A 13,277-nucleotide genomic window follows, 5' to 3' on the forward strand; every position below is an offset into this window, starting at 1 on the left:
GCTTTAGATGCAGGATCATAAACTGCAAGATTACCTTCGATTCTTTGGTTGCTTTTTCTATTTCCAATAGCATGTTAATACATTCCACTGAAACAATGACATTCATAGACTTAAAACAACACAAGGATGACATGTTGATGCAGAGACCGAAGTCGACCGTGACCATCAGTGCAATGAGGACTGATACCATTATTTACAAAATTATACAGTAATACAAATACTTAAGTCCAGTGTTAAGTCATATTGCAGGCTTAGTTATTTGAATTAATCACAGTACACAGTAAGTGAAATGAGCAGTAAACCCTCTCAGGCCTATTTTGGTTAACAGAGATCAGGATTGTCTAAATATACTTTTGAACATGAGGCTCAGATAGATTTTTTTGGCGGTGTCCTGCATATTTCTCACATGTCACACCTGCAGCGCACTTACAATGAAACACTCACTCACTCGTTCATTAGGTACACCCACACAACCAAATGACTTCCAATGCATATTTGGATTGGGACTCAAACGTCTCTCGATTCAGTCACAATTTGCGTTTCAAACCGATTCTAACAATATATGAGGGGGGACATCAAAACGGGTTGCAAAAGCTCCTCTTGGCTGCTGATGTATGATCATGTACAGTATATTAGTAAGCTGGATATTGTCTAAAAAAGTTTTTTAAGAATCTATTTTTAAAAGACATATACAATGGGACCCATAACCTCCCTGCTTGGCACTCAGCAACAAAGGGTTGGAGTTGGGGGTTAAATCACCAAAATGATTCCCGGGCGCGGCGCCGCTGCTGCCCACTGCTCCCCAAGGGGACGGGACAAATGCAGAGGACAAGTTTCACCACATCTAGTGTGTGTGTGACAATCATTGGTACTTTAATCTTTAATCTTAAAGTAGTAATATACACAGTACAGGCCAAAAGTTGAGAAAAACCTAATTCAATGGGGTTTTCTTTATTTTCATGACTATTTACATTGTAGATTGTCACTGAAGGCATCAAAACTATGAATGAACACGAGGAGTTATGTACTTGACAAAAACAAGGTGAAATAACTGAAAACATGTTTTATATTCTAGTTTCTTCAAAATAGCCACCCTTTGCTCTGATTACTGCTTTGCACACTCTTGGCATTCTCTCCATGAGCTTCAAGAGAAGGACGTCGGCTTCTTTAATACGCTAACCGTCAATACATCTCAAAAAAGAAAACTCTCAGAAGGAAGATCAGTGGTACCTCAGCTTATGAGTTCAGTTGGGCCCGTGACGGAGCTCGGAACTCCAAATGCAAGTTGCAAGCAAAACCATCTGGTCTTACTCGCTAGCATTAGCTTCTAGCTACAGATCGACAATCCCATTCCATCCATGGGAATGAAGAAATCGGATGATAGTCATTGAATTAAAGGAATAAATCTTTAAAAACATGACAGTGTGTCGTCGACTTGGTAAAGCATTTGCAGTGTAGCACGCCAGTTAAGAATGTTTAAAATATCTAAACACCGGACTGCTGATGGTGTGTTTGACGGAGAAGCAGCTCGAAGGAAGCATTTGGGTAAGCACCGATTAAATAGATTTCAACTCATTTCAATGGGAGATGTTGATTTGAGATACGAGTGTTTTGAGTTAAGAGCTCCATCGCAGAACCAATTAAGCTTGGAAGTTGAGCTCCTACTGTATGATTATTCCAATGTAATGTTCCCATTGAAATTCAGCGAAATTCACCGTTTTGCCAAGTCAGTTACACTCTCGTGTTTTCTGATGTCTTTTTTCACCTGATGAATAACATTCAGTTCTTCTGTCCTCCACACCCACTGTCTTCCTTTCCATGGTTTGCATAAAAAGACCCAATAACGTTAGCTTACCTTTTTATGCTTGATATTTGACCAGAAGTGAGCATACAACAAAAACATGTAATATTTAAATGCATTTTTAAAACGACCTGTCAGTATTTCCTACAAAGTAGGCATTCATTTCAAATGTTTTTAGAACAGGTGGAATTAGAAGAACATTTTTAAATTTGTTACGGTTCCCGACTACTTTTCTTTCTCAGAAAAAAAAAGGACAAAAGTGGTTCATTTGATATAAAATGTTGCAGACTCCTGTCCTGGTAAAAAAAAAAAAAAAGTCAAAAAGTTTTTGTAATATTTTTTGTTACCTGGGATCAGGAGTTTTAAAAGGGAAGGTGCAGCAGCTTAGAGAGAAAAAAAATAGTCAAAGCTCACTTAAGGGGCCGTTACTCAAAGTAACATTTTTTAAACGAACATTTACCAGCTAGCTTATGTTACCATTGGTGGTTTATGCAAGCTTTTTTATTTAGATGTATATTTTTCACAATTACCACTGTATTTTCAGACTATAAGTTGCAACTTTTTTCCAACGCTTTAAACTTTATATTATTTTTGCTATGGCGCCATCTTTTGGACCAGTTTGCTTACTGCAGGTGCTGCGGGTTGAACATGTACTTCCCGTTTCCTTCCTTCTACCGGAAGCATAACCGTCTATAGCGTTTTTGCTCGAAAAGATTCTTTGATCGTCACTCCAAACAACGTTTGTAAGTTTTACAATATTACTCTTAACAAGTCATACTTACTCAAACGTCCCATGTGTTGTCTGTAGGAGCGTTTTCTCCCATATTTGTACGTGTTATTGTAGTGTAATCAAGCTAGCACTGTTAGCATTAGCGAATATGCTAACACGTTTAAAAATGTCTGTGTTAGTATTGTTAACTTACAATGGCATTCTTTTTGTATTGTTTCAGTTTTGTAAATTGACCAAAATGTCACAGTCTGTTTAGCTGATTGGAGAGCTAGTTTCCGCAGCACGTGAGTCCATGATACTTGCCAACCTTGAGACCTCCAATATCGGGAGGTGGGGGGGGGGCGTGGTTGGGGCGGAAATACTTGAATTTTAGTGTTCATTTATTTACACATATACACACACAACACTCATCTACTCATTGTTGTACTTGAAAGTACAATGCTTTTGTTTTGGCAAACTTTACACAAGGCCAAAGCCTTCACCCAAACAGAAGGGCCTCATGTCCAAATGTCAGTTTGGCTCCCATTTCCCCCCAGAGGACAGAACTGGAATTACACACAACATTTCCCAACAGCTGAAGACCATCAGTAATCAGGAAGGCTCTCACCTGAAGCAATCAAATCCACTCCTTTTTAAGTCTGCAGTCCAGCTCAGACTTCAGGCCAGCAAACACTGCTGAAGGAGAATTTGCCAAATGCAGTAGTGCCTAACTGTTTACAGAGACCAGGGTGGCTGACGGTGAGATGACTTATATTATTTTGATGTTTTGATTTGATATGTTGAATTTATTTTAATTGCCAAAAGGTTGTTAAATGTTAAAGGTCATGTATATGTACTTTTGGAAACACTTTTACTTTAAAAAATGGTTTATTGTAATTTGTTTATATTGGTCCCTAATTGCTTTTGTATTTGTCAACCTTTTCCAAAGGTTTTTCACCTTACAAACTATTCAATGAAAAAAAGAGACAATCAAGTCCAAAATAAAAGGATAAGCAGAGATTTGTCTCATCATTGGATTCAACCAAAGAGTGAAGTCCCAGTGTAACCGCTGGTCGAAAAATCAAAACCCTTTTCAAGTTAGGGGATAAAACAAACAAACAAAACATAACTTGACAGTGAAAAACCGATCCCCCACTGGACAACCAGGAAAAGGAGATCTGGACCAAAGACTCAAAAGTTAATTTCACCAAATTCACTCCAACTCCACTTGAGCTGTAAATATGGCAGACAAGAAGGTGCTTGACCAGCTAAAGACCGAGAGGACAAGTGCAAAAGCATCATTCACCCGCCTTGTCAACAGCCTCACCAGGAACCATGATGACTTGTCTGAGGAGGAGCTCAGAGACAGTTTCAAGACACTCATCACACCAGCTGACAAAGTCATGGAAGCCAATGACAAGGTAGAATCCAAACTTCTGACACAGCTAAAAGATGGAGAAACTGAACTCACCCAAGAGCAACAAGATCATCTCGATAATACTTCAAGGGAGTGTGAGTCAAAGCGGGTAAAGGTCAAAGGTCAACTCCAGAAGGCCCTGTGGGATAAGTTTGGAAAAGATGAAGTGTCCATAGCTCTTCTGGCAGCAGATGAGTGTAGACGCACCACTGCTGTGGAACCGGAGGATATGAACCTGGATGGATATGAGTTCATGCTGAACCACCTGGTAGGACTGGTAAAGACTGCAAAGGAGGTGCATGGTCGGTGGAGACAATGGGTCCCTGAAGACACAGTAGTTGAAATTCTGACAAGCTTAAAAGGTCTGGAACTACAGACCACCAAGCTGGTTTCCAAGAAGGCTGACTTCATACAACAAAGGATAAAGGAAGAAGTCAGGAGGGAACCAATTGCTCCCAGTCATCCTGTACCAGCCATCAAGTTGAAACCCACAGCCCTTCCTAAATTCACTGGAAACAAACGTGAATTCCACAGGTGGAAAAAGGACTGGGAAGCACTCCAGAGAAAAGGTGAGCCAACTGGTTCCAAGGAGGTGAAGAAGGCCCAATTGCTGGACAGTGTTGAGGACAAGATCAGGAAAGACCTTCGTCTCACCACTCATAACTCTGCCGATGACATCTTCCGTGTTCTGGAGAATCACTATGGCAACCGGACTTCCATTGCTATAGAGATAGTGGAGGAGTTGCAAAGAATGCAACCCGTCAAAAGCAACCAGCCGCGAAAAGTCGTCGAGCTAATCCAAGATGTGGAGAAGGCACTTCAAGATCTCAGTGAGCTTGGGGACACCGGCGCCATCAAAAACCCACTCGTGACCAAGTCGATTGAGGGGAAACTCCCAGGACCTCTCAGAAAGGAATGGCTCATCTATGCAGCAGACACCAGGAATGCTGTGACTCCAGCAAGCAGGTTTGATGGTCTCTTGGACTTCCTCAAAGAGCAAGAGAGCATATATGAGCAGCTGGAACAACTGGATGAGGAACCTAACAAGAGGGAATCGAAGCCTGAGCCAAGACATGCTAGGACAAAATCCACCAAAGCAAGTGACGACCGCACTGGCTGTGTTGTCTGTGGAGATGGGAAGCACAGGAAGAAGCTGTACTATTGCATACAGTTCCGGGCACTTCATCTTGCAGAGAAAAAGGCTGCTGCTAAGAAGTTGGGAGCATGCAAGAGATGTCTTGAAGTCCATAATGACAGTTCAGACAGCAAAGATGATTTCCTATGCACCAACCATGCCTGCAAGGATGAACATGCACCTGAGCATCATTTCTACCTCTGTCCAAACAAGAAAAGCAGCTCGTCACAGAAAAAGAGCAAACCTGGCTCAACGGATGGCAAAAGCAGGAGAACATACACAGAAGAACAAGAGGACTTTGTCAAGAAGCTTTCCCCAGAGCTGGCAAGGCAGTTTCATGATGCATTCTCCAATGCTGCATCCAAGACATTCAACACCACAAAAGTGAAATCAGGACTTTTAGCGGAGAGTGGATTGCTGGAACTGCCAGTATTGATGTTATTGGAGGTCACCGCAAACGCTGGAGAAAAGATTGGAACACTGATCGACCTGGCGTCCGACACCAATTACATCACCCACAAGGCTGCAGACAAACTGAACCTCAGGAGCGAAGACATCACACTCATTGTACATGGTGTCGGAGGAATGAAGACCATTGTGGAAACAAAGCGGTACCTCTTGAAAATCAGAGTGAAGACTCCAAGAGGCACTATGAAATCTCATCAATTGGTCTGTTATGGTCTGGACAGCATTGTAGACATCCATAAAAGTGTGGACTCCAAACGACTGCAGAAATGATTTCCGGATGTCCCACTTGGAGCTCTGACAAGACCCGATGAAGTCAGTTTGCTCATAAGTCACAGAGAGGGCCAGCTAGCACCTCAACGGATCAGAGGTATCGGAGACCTTGTACTGTGGGACGGGCCACTGGGAATGACAGTTGGAGGCTCTCATCCTGAACTCTTTGAAGACCTCACCGTTTCCGCCCACATGTCCAAAACACACTTCGCGAGATCAATGAGGACTGCTGCTTTGAGGTATGAAGAACTCACTGGCCCAGCTTGTAAAAAACCTCCCAACACTCAGGTTCACGCCAAGTTCCAGAGGTTTAAACATTTCAACCACCAACCGGGACTTCCTAAAGTGGTGGAAATGGGACAGTATTGGTGCAGCATGTGACCCGAAGTGTGGAGGATGCCACTGTGGAAAATGTCAACCAGGCGGCAAAGAAATGACTCTTGCAGAGGAGCAAGAGCTTGAAGTGGTAAAAGGTGGCCTCACCTATGTCACAGAGGACAACCACAGCAAAGAGCCACATTGGCATGCCAGGTATCCTTGGGTGGAGGACCCCATGTCACTACCAAATAATAGAAAAACAGTTGAGGCCACATTCCTGAGAACGGAAAAGCAACTTGCCAAAACACCTGAGTGGAAGGTGGCATATGCTGCACAAGTGCATGACATGATTGATCGACAAGCAGCCATCAAACTACCCAAAGACACCATCACCAGGCCCTCAAGATCTGGATGAACATTCAGAGTGGCAAAATGGACCCGAGTTCTTGAGTCTGCCAGAAACTGAGTGGCCAAAAAAATCTGCTAAGGAACTAGCAACCACCGCCAAAGAAGGCATCAACAAGTTGCAGAGAAAAGCATTTGCTGCTGTGTTGACAAGGGCCCAAGCTCGGAAACAGTTCCTGGGAAAAGTGCCCGAACACAATTGAAACCAAATCCAAACAGAACAGAGACGGCCACCAGGAGGGTCAATTGTTCAAAGCCTTGTGGATGTCAAACGGTTCAGTGTCCTGACCAGACTAGTCAAAACAGTTGCAATGGTCTGGAGGGCAGCAAAAAGGTTCCGTCAACGAGTTCAGGCCTTGCATGGCCCAAAGTGGGAGGCAGTCTCCTCCAGAGGCGCCATCTCTGTGGAAGAAAGGAAAGATGCCCTGAGAGACATTTTTCTTGCAGCACAAAAGGGCGCAATCTTCCCAAACTCAACTACTGACAGGCTGGTGGTCTACAAAGACCAGGACTCTGGACTGTTGGTCTGTGGTGGCCGGGTGCAAGCATTCAAAGATGACGATTGCTGTGTCCCACTCCTACCCTATGATGCCTGGGTGTCTACACTGTTGGCCCGGGAAGCGCACAACGAGAGCCATGATGGAGTGGCTGGCACACTGCTCAGGATGGGGATGAAAGCATGGGTAATAAGGGGCAGAAGAATTGCTCAGAAGGTTGTTGATGGCTGCATGACCTGCAGGAAGTCAAGAGCAAGTAAGTGCCGACAAGTGATGAGTGACTTGCCATCAGAGAGGACAGAGCCTGCTGCACCCTTTGAGTTTACAACACTAGACCTTTTCGCACCGTACCAAGTACGAGATGATATCAAGAAAAGAGTAACACTCAAAGTCTGGGGAGTTGTCTTTTGTTGCATGGCCAGCAGAGCTATCCACACCGAACTGGTAAACACACCATCAACAGACAGCTTTCTGATGGCTTACCAACGGTTTACAGCTCTCAGGGGGCATCCAAGAAAGATCTGGTCTGATCCAGGCACCAATTTCATTGGAGCAAAATCTGTCCTTAAGGAACTGTACAAGTACTTGGATGGCCTGGATCAAACAGTGCTGGAAGACACTGCAGCCAAGAATACAACAAAGTGGATGTGGAAAATTCACCCAGCTGACTCACCGCACAGGAACGGTGCAGCAGAGGCCGCTGTACGTGTTGCAAAGAGGGCACTCCAGAGTCTTGGTAAGGAGTCCGGGCTCAGCTTCTCAGAGTTCCAGACAGCCCTCTACACTGCAGCAAACCTCGCAAACGAGCGCCCGATTGATGCCAGAGTTCAAAGTCGGGAAAACTGTATACAATATGTCACACCAAACAGCCTCCTGCTTGGTCGAGCATCTCAAAGTGGAGACCCCAAAACATTTGACTTTTCCAGCTACCCCTACAAAAGGCTAAGGGCAATGCAAGCAGAGGTAACTAAGTTCTGGAAATCTTGGAGTCAACTCGCAGGTCCCCATCTCGTTGTCCGAAGCAAGTGGCATACCGCTGAAAGAAATGTCACTGTGGGAGACATTGTCTGGTTATGCGACCAGAACGCACTAAGAAGTCACTTCAAGCTTGGCAGAGTTGTCAGCACCAATCCCGACAACAAAGGCATTGTGAGGGATGTCCACATCCGGGTATTCCCAAGCTACTGTGTCCCCCTGACAAAAGCCCCAAAGGCAAAGACCAGCCATCCCATTTCAAGCAGCAGGAAGGAAAAACTCCAAGCCACCGTTCCGCACAGAGACGTAAGACGGTTGGTTGTCCTACTACCTGCTGAGGAACAGGAATAGAAAATCTTGGCACAACCACCTAAACCAAGCACGTGCACTTAGTTTGCCTACAGTCTGCGATCTTTCCGATGTATCCATGGAAAGATCGAGTGGGAGGTGTTTTGGCAAACTTTACACAAGGCCAAAGCCTTCACCCAAACAGAAGGGCCTCATGTCCAAATGTCAGTTTGGCTCCCATTTCCCCCCAGAGGACAGAACTGGAATTACACACATTTTCCAACAGCTGAAGACCATCAGTAATCAGGAAGGCTCTCACCTGAAGCAATCAAATCCACTCCTTTTTAAGTCTGCAGTCTAGCTCAGACTTCAGGCCAACAAACACTGCTGAAGGAGAATTTGCCAAATGCAGTAGTGCCTAACTGTTTACAGAGACCAGGGTGACTGACGGTGAGATGACTTATATTATTTTGATGTTTTGATTTGATATGTTGAATTTATTTTAATTGCCAAAAGGTTGTTAAATGTTTAAGGTCATGTATATGTACTTTTGGAAACACTTTTACTTTAAAAAATGGTTTATTGTAATTTGTTTATATTGGTCCCTAATTGCTTTTGTATTTGTCAACCTTTTCCAAAGGTTTTTCACCTTACAAACTATTCAATGAAAAAAAGAGACAATCAAGTCCAAAATAAAAGGATAAGCAGAGATTTGTCTCATCATTGGATTCAACCAAAGAGTGAAGTCCCAGTGTAACCCCTGGTCGAAAAATCAAAACCTTTTTCAAGTTAGGGGATAAAACAAACAAACAAAACATAACTTGACAGCTTTGTCAAGGGTTGAATTGGCCATCCTCTTTCTATTCTCTGTCACTATTTTGAACACCCTCTCTGATGATGCATTGCTGTGTGGCACGCACAAAAGTACTTTCATCAAATGCACGAGAGTGTGGAATCTTCCATCTCTCCCTAGCATGGCCCAAAACTTTGTCCAGTTTACATCTGCTGTGACAACTAGAAACACACGAGCCTCCACCAGGGGGCAGTGTAGTGTACCCAGATGTAAAACCTCTTTTGCACAATCAGCCTTTTCATATAAAGCCATAAAGGAATGGAACCACCTCACAACAAACTTGAAAAGTCTAACAGATTACCAGAGGTGTGGACTCGAGTCACATGACTTGGACTCGAGTCAGACTCGAGTCATGAATTTGATGACTTTAGACTCGACTTGACAAAATGTAAAGAGACTTGCAACTCGACTTAGACTTTAACATCAATGACTTGTGACTTCACTTGGACTTGAGCCTTTTGACTTGACATGACTTGCTACTTTCCCCAAAACCCAAAGCTTAAAAAGTTATTTGGGAGCGCTCCGTATCTTTCATTTTGTACGTGTCTGTCTGTCTATCAGCGTGTGTGCTGCTTGTCAGCGTGTGTGCTGTCAGTACAACAGCCAATCAAATTAGTTATACGTTGTTTTCATCATACAGCTCTCATCCAATCAAATTGCAGGACAACCACCGAACAAGAGTTGTCAAACAATGCGGCAGAGAGAAACAATTATGCCAAAGTTGGTTTCGTTCGGGTATAAAAACTACGACTTGGTCAACAAAAAACGAATTGCGTATGCAAATCACGCAGTTCGAATATTACAGACGGAGACGCAACAACTTCCAACTTCGTTCGACATTTGAAGTTGCACAAAGAAGGGTAAGTTTTGAATGTAAGATAACGTTTATTGGCTAAGTAACATGACTTTTATTTGCTGTGTAGTTAAATCAGTGAGGCTGTAAACTCACTGCTAACGTTATAACCATAGACATGTTTTAAGGGTACGCAGCATCGAGCGCTACTGCCTACTGGCGCAGACGAGACGCGGGGCCGCCATCTTGGAGTGGTGATCCGCTCCACTCAGTGCAATTCATTTGTCAGGAGCAATGAACTGTCAGTGCATTTAATTCATTTTACCTCACTGAATACCACTGATTTTCACGCGGTTTTTTGTCATACGTGTAGCTATGATTACGGACACATGTTTTGGCAAGTTTTATTATTCATAGTTTGCTTAACAGTAATATAATATTCTTATACGCTATAAGTGACCAGACGTCCGAGATCAAAACTGGGAATATAATCCCAGAGAAGGGGGAAAAAACGGTAAGCTATTTTTAAATTGAAGAAACAATATGATTAGGTTATATATACATGCGTATATCCTACATAAACAATGTATGAATACATTAGATATCTATATATCTTAGGGACCTATAGACCGTATCTCTCTTGCTGCAGCAGCAGAGAGTTTATTCTGTCTTGACACTTTGTATTGATATTTTGTATTACATTCTTCCTTTAAATGATCATGTTTACAGTGATTGTTATGTATGTATTTTTTATGTATGTCGCTTTGGATAAAAGCGTCTGCCAAATACTTAAACATATACAAACACCTGAAAGTCTTTATATCAGCTAAAACCACCAATTTGTTTCACTACATTCAGAATAAAACCAAATGCTGTTTTACCCAACAATGTTAGTATTTGAATATTGTTACTTGAAGACTTATTCCTGGTTACAATTATACTGTTAAGAAAGTATTGTCTTATATTTTGCCTAAAATGAGAATGCATCATAATCTGTGGCGGCTGGTGAATTTTGTTTTAGGTGGGGCTGAAAGTTTGTAAACCAAACCCCTGTAGGGACGTCATCCTCCCCCAGAAGATTTATTTGTGATTTTCACATACAAATATTGAAGATCTTTGCTCCTTCTCAACTCTGTGGTAATATTATTTTCATAAAATACAACCAATAGTATGTTAATGTTTGTTTTTGCAAATGTGTTTATTCTGTAAAGGAATGAGTTAAATGTTTAAAATTGTTTAAACTATTAAAATTACTGTTAATAGTGCTATTATGAATTGCAATGTCAGCACTATTTTTTTTCCCTGCTATTTCAAATGCACTTGTTTTAATAAATAAATACAGCGTTTTAAAAGCATACACAATCTGTGTAAAAATATTAGTCTGTGGTTAAAATGACTTGAAAGGACTCGAAACTCAAAATGCAGGACTTGGGACTCGACTTGAGACTTTCCAGTCTTGACTTTGGACTTGACTCGGGACTTGCCTGTCTTGACTCGGGACTTGACTCGAGACTTGAGGGCAAAGACTTGAGACTTACTTGTGACTTGCAAAGCAATGACTTGGTCCCACCTCTGCAGATTACTCTTCATTCACAATTGAAGTTAAAAAGTGGCTTTGGAGCAATCAAAGCTGCTCACACGGTCACTAAGATGGGCATTATGTTTGACACATCAACCTAATGTGTATTATATTTATCCATGAGAGCATTTTTTATTGTAAATTGTGAGGTGTGTCTGTTAAAATCATGGTTGTTTTTACAAATGATGACAGATGTGAACAAAAGCATGTATTGTCTTTGTGTGATGATGTAAATGAGGTGTGGTTGTATTGTATATTAAGTATGTGTCCATGAAAGGGCATTTTATGACTTTTTTCTTAATACTTGTGTATGATTTTATTGCCATAATTTTATTGCATGATTTTTGTATCCCTTTAATTTAGGTAGCCAGGGACTGCAGATGGAAATTAGCTTTTTAGCTATAATCTGGTACAGAACATATCTGTCTTTGAGCTTAATGTTTCTGTACATTGTCCCTTCAAATAAAGACTAAACTAAAACCGGTCAATCCTTGCTTCCTGGGGAAGATCTTCCCTGGCAAGCAATTGGTACTCCAGTACTTGTACCCGGAGGCTGGTCAGGTCCAATCGCAGCTGCGGCAGACTTTTTTTTTTTTTGGGGCGTGGCCTCCAGCTCCGGCTGAATACCGGCAGTTTGTCGGGAGAAAATCTCTGTCGGGAGGTTGTCGGGAGAGGCGCTGAATATCGGGATTCTCCCGCTAAAAACGGGAGGGTTGGCAAGTATGATGATCATAACTTCTGTTTTGTTTGATCAGCCGTTTTACTGCCGTTTTACAGACAACGTTTGGAAATAATTAAGTTATGTAAATATCTCATTTCACAACGTATCTGCGGCTTATACTACAGTGCGGCTAAAATATGAAAAAACATTTTTGCTGCTAAGATTTGGTGGATGCAGCTTAAATACCGGTGCATTCTATAGCCTGGAAAATACAGTAATTATATTAAATAGAAATTGTTTGTCGGTCCAAACAATGTTTGGCGTTCAGGCTGTCACTCACCGCTGTCTCAATTCACGGGAAGCAACTAATAATTTTCAGTCATGTTGTTACGATACATTCAAGAGTCATGTTTACGTCCACACAAATAATAGGATTAAAGGACCAATCAGGTAAAAATGCTTCATATAAACACATCAATGGGAGAATTGGGAAAATAAAACATGTGAGGCACAAAGGGCAAATTAGCTGAGGACACACGTTTGTTTACAACAGGGGTCCCAAACTTGGAAGGGGGCCGGGCTTTATATATATATATATATATATATATATATATATATATATATATATATATATATATATATATATATAATGTATATATGTGTATGTGTATATATATATATATATATATATATATATATATATATATATATATATATATATATATATATATATATATATATAAATATATATGTGTGTGCATGTATATATATGTGTATATATATATTGCTCACTAATTAACTTTGCCGATGTCATGTTATCGATGGAAAAATGCGTTTTTAGACAATATGATTTGCCTGAGCGGCTAGGAGACCCCGAGAGTAACAAGCGGTAGTAAATGGATTAGAAAGGATAGATTTTAATAAATTATAATAAATTGTTTCTTTTTTATTTGTATTATTATTCTTTTTATTTATTTTTTTAACTTGGGACTTTCCGCGGGGCCGGATTTTGGACGCCGGTGGGCCGTATCCATAGTTTTGGGACCACTGGTTTACAACATAAGCAAACATCGTTTCTTTGTCCAAGTCTGAAAAAAGACAACTCTGC

The sequence above is a fragment of the Entelurus aequoreus genome, linkage group LG03 (assembly GCF_033978785.1).
Source record: "Entelurus aequoreus isolate RoL-2023_Sb linkage group LG03, RoL_Eaeq_v1.1, whole genome shotgun sequence".
Taxonomy (NCBI): Eukaryota; Metazoa; Chordata; class Actinopteri; order Syngnathiformes; family Syngnathidae; genus Entelurus; species Entelurus aequoreus.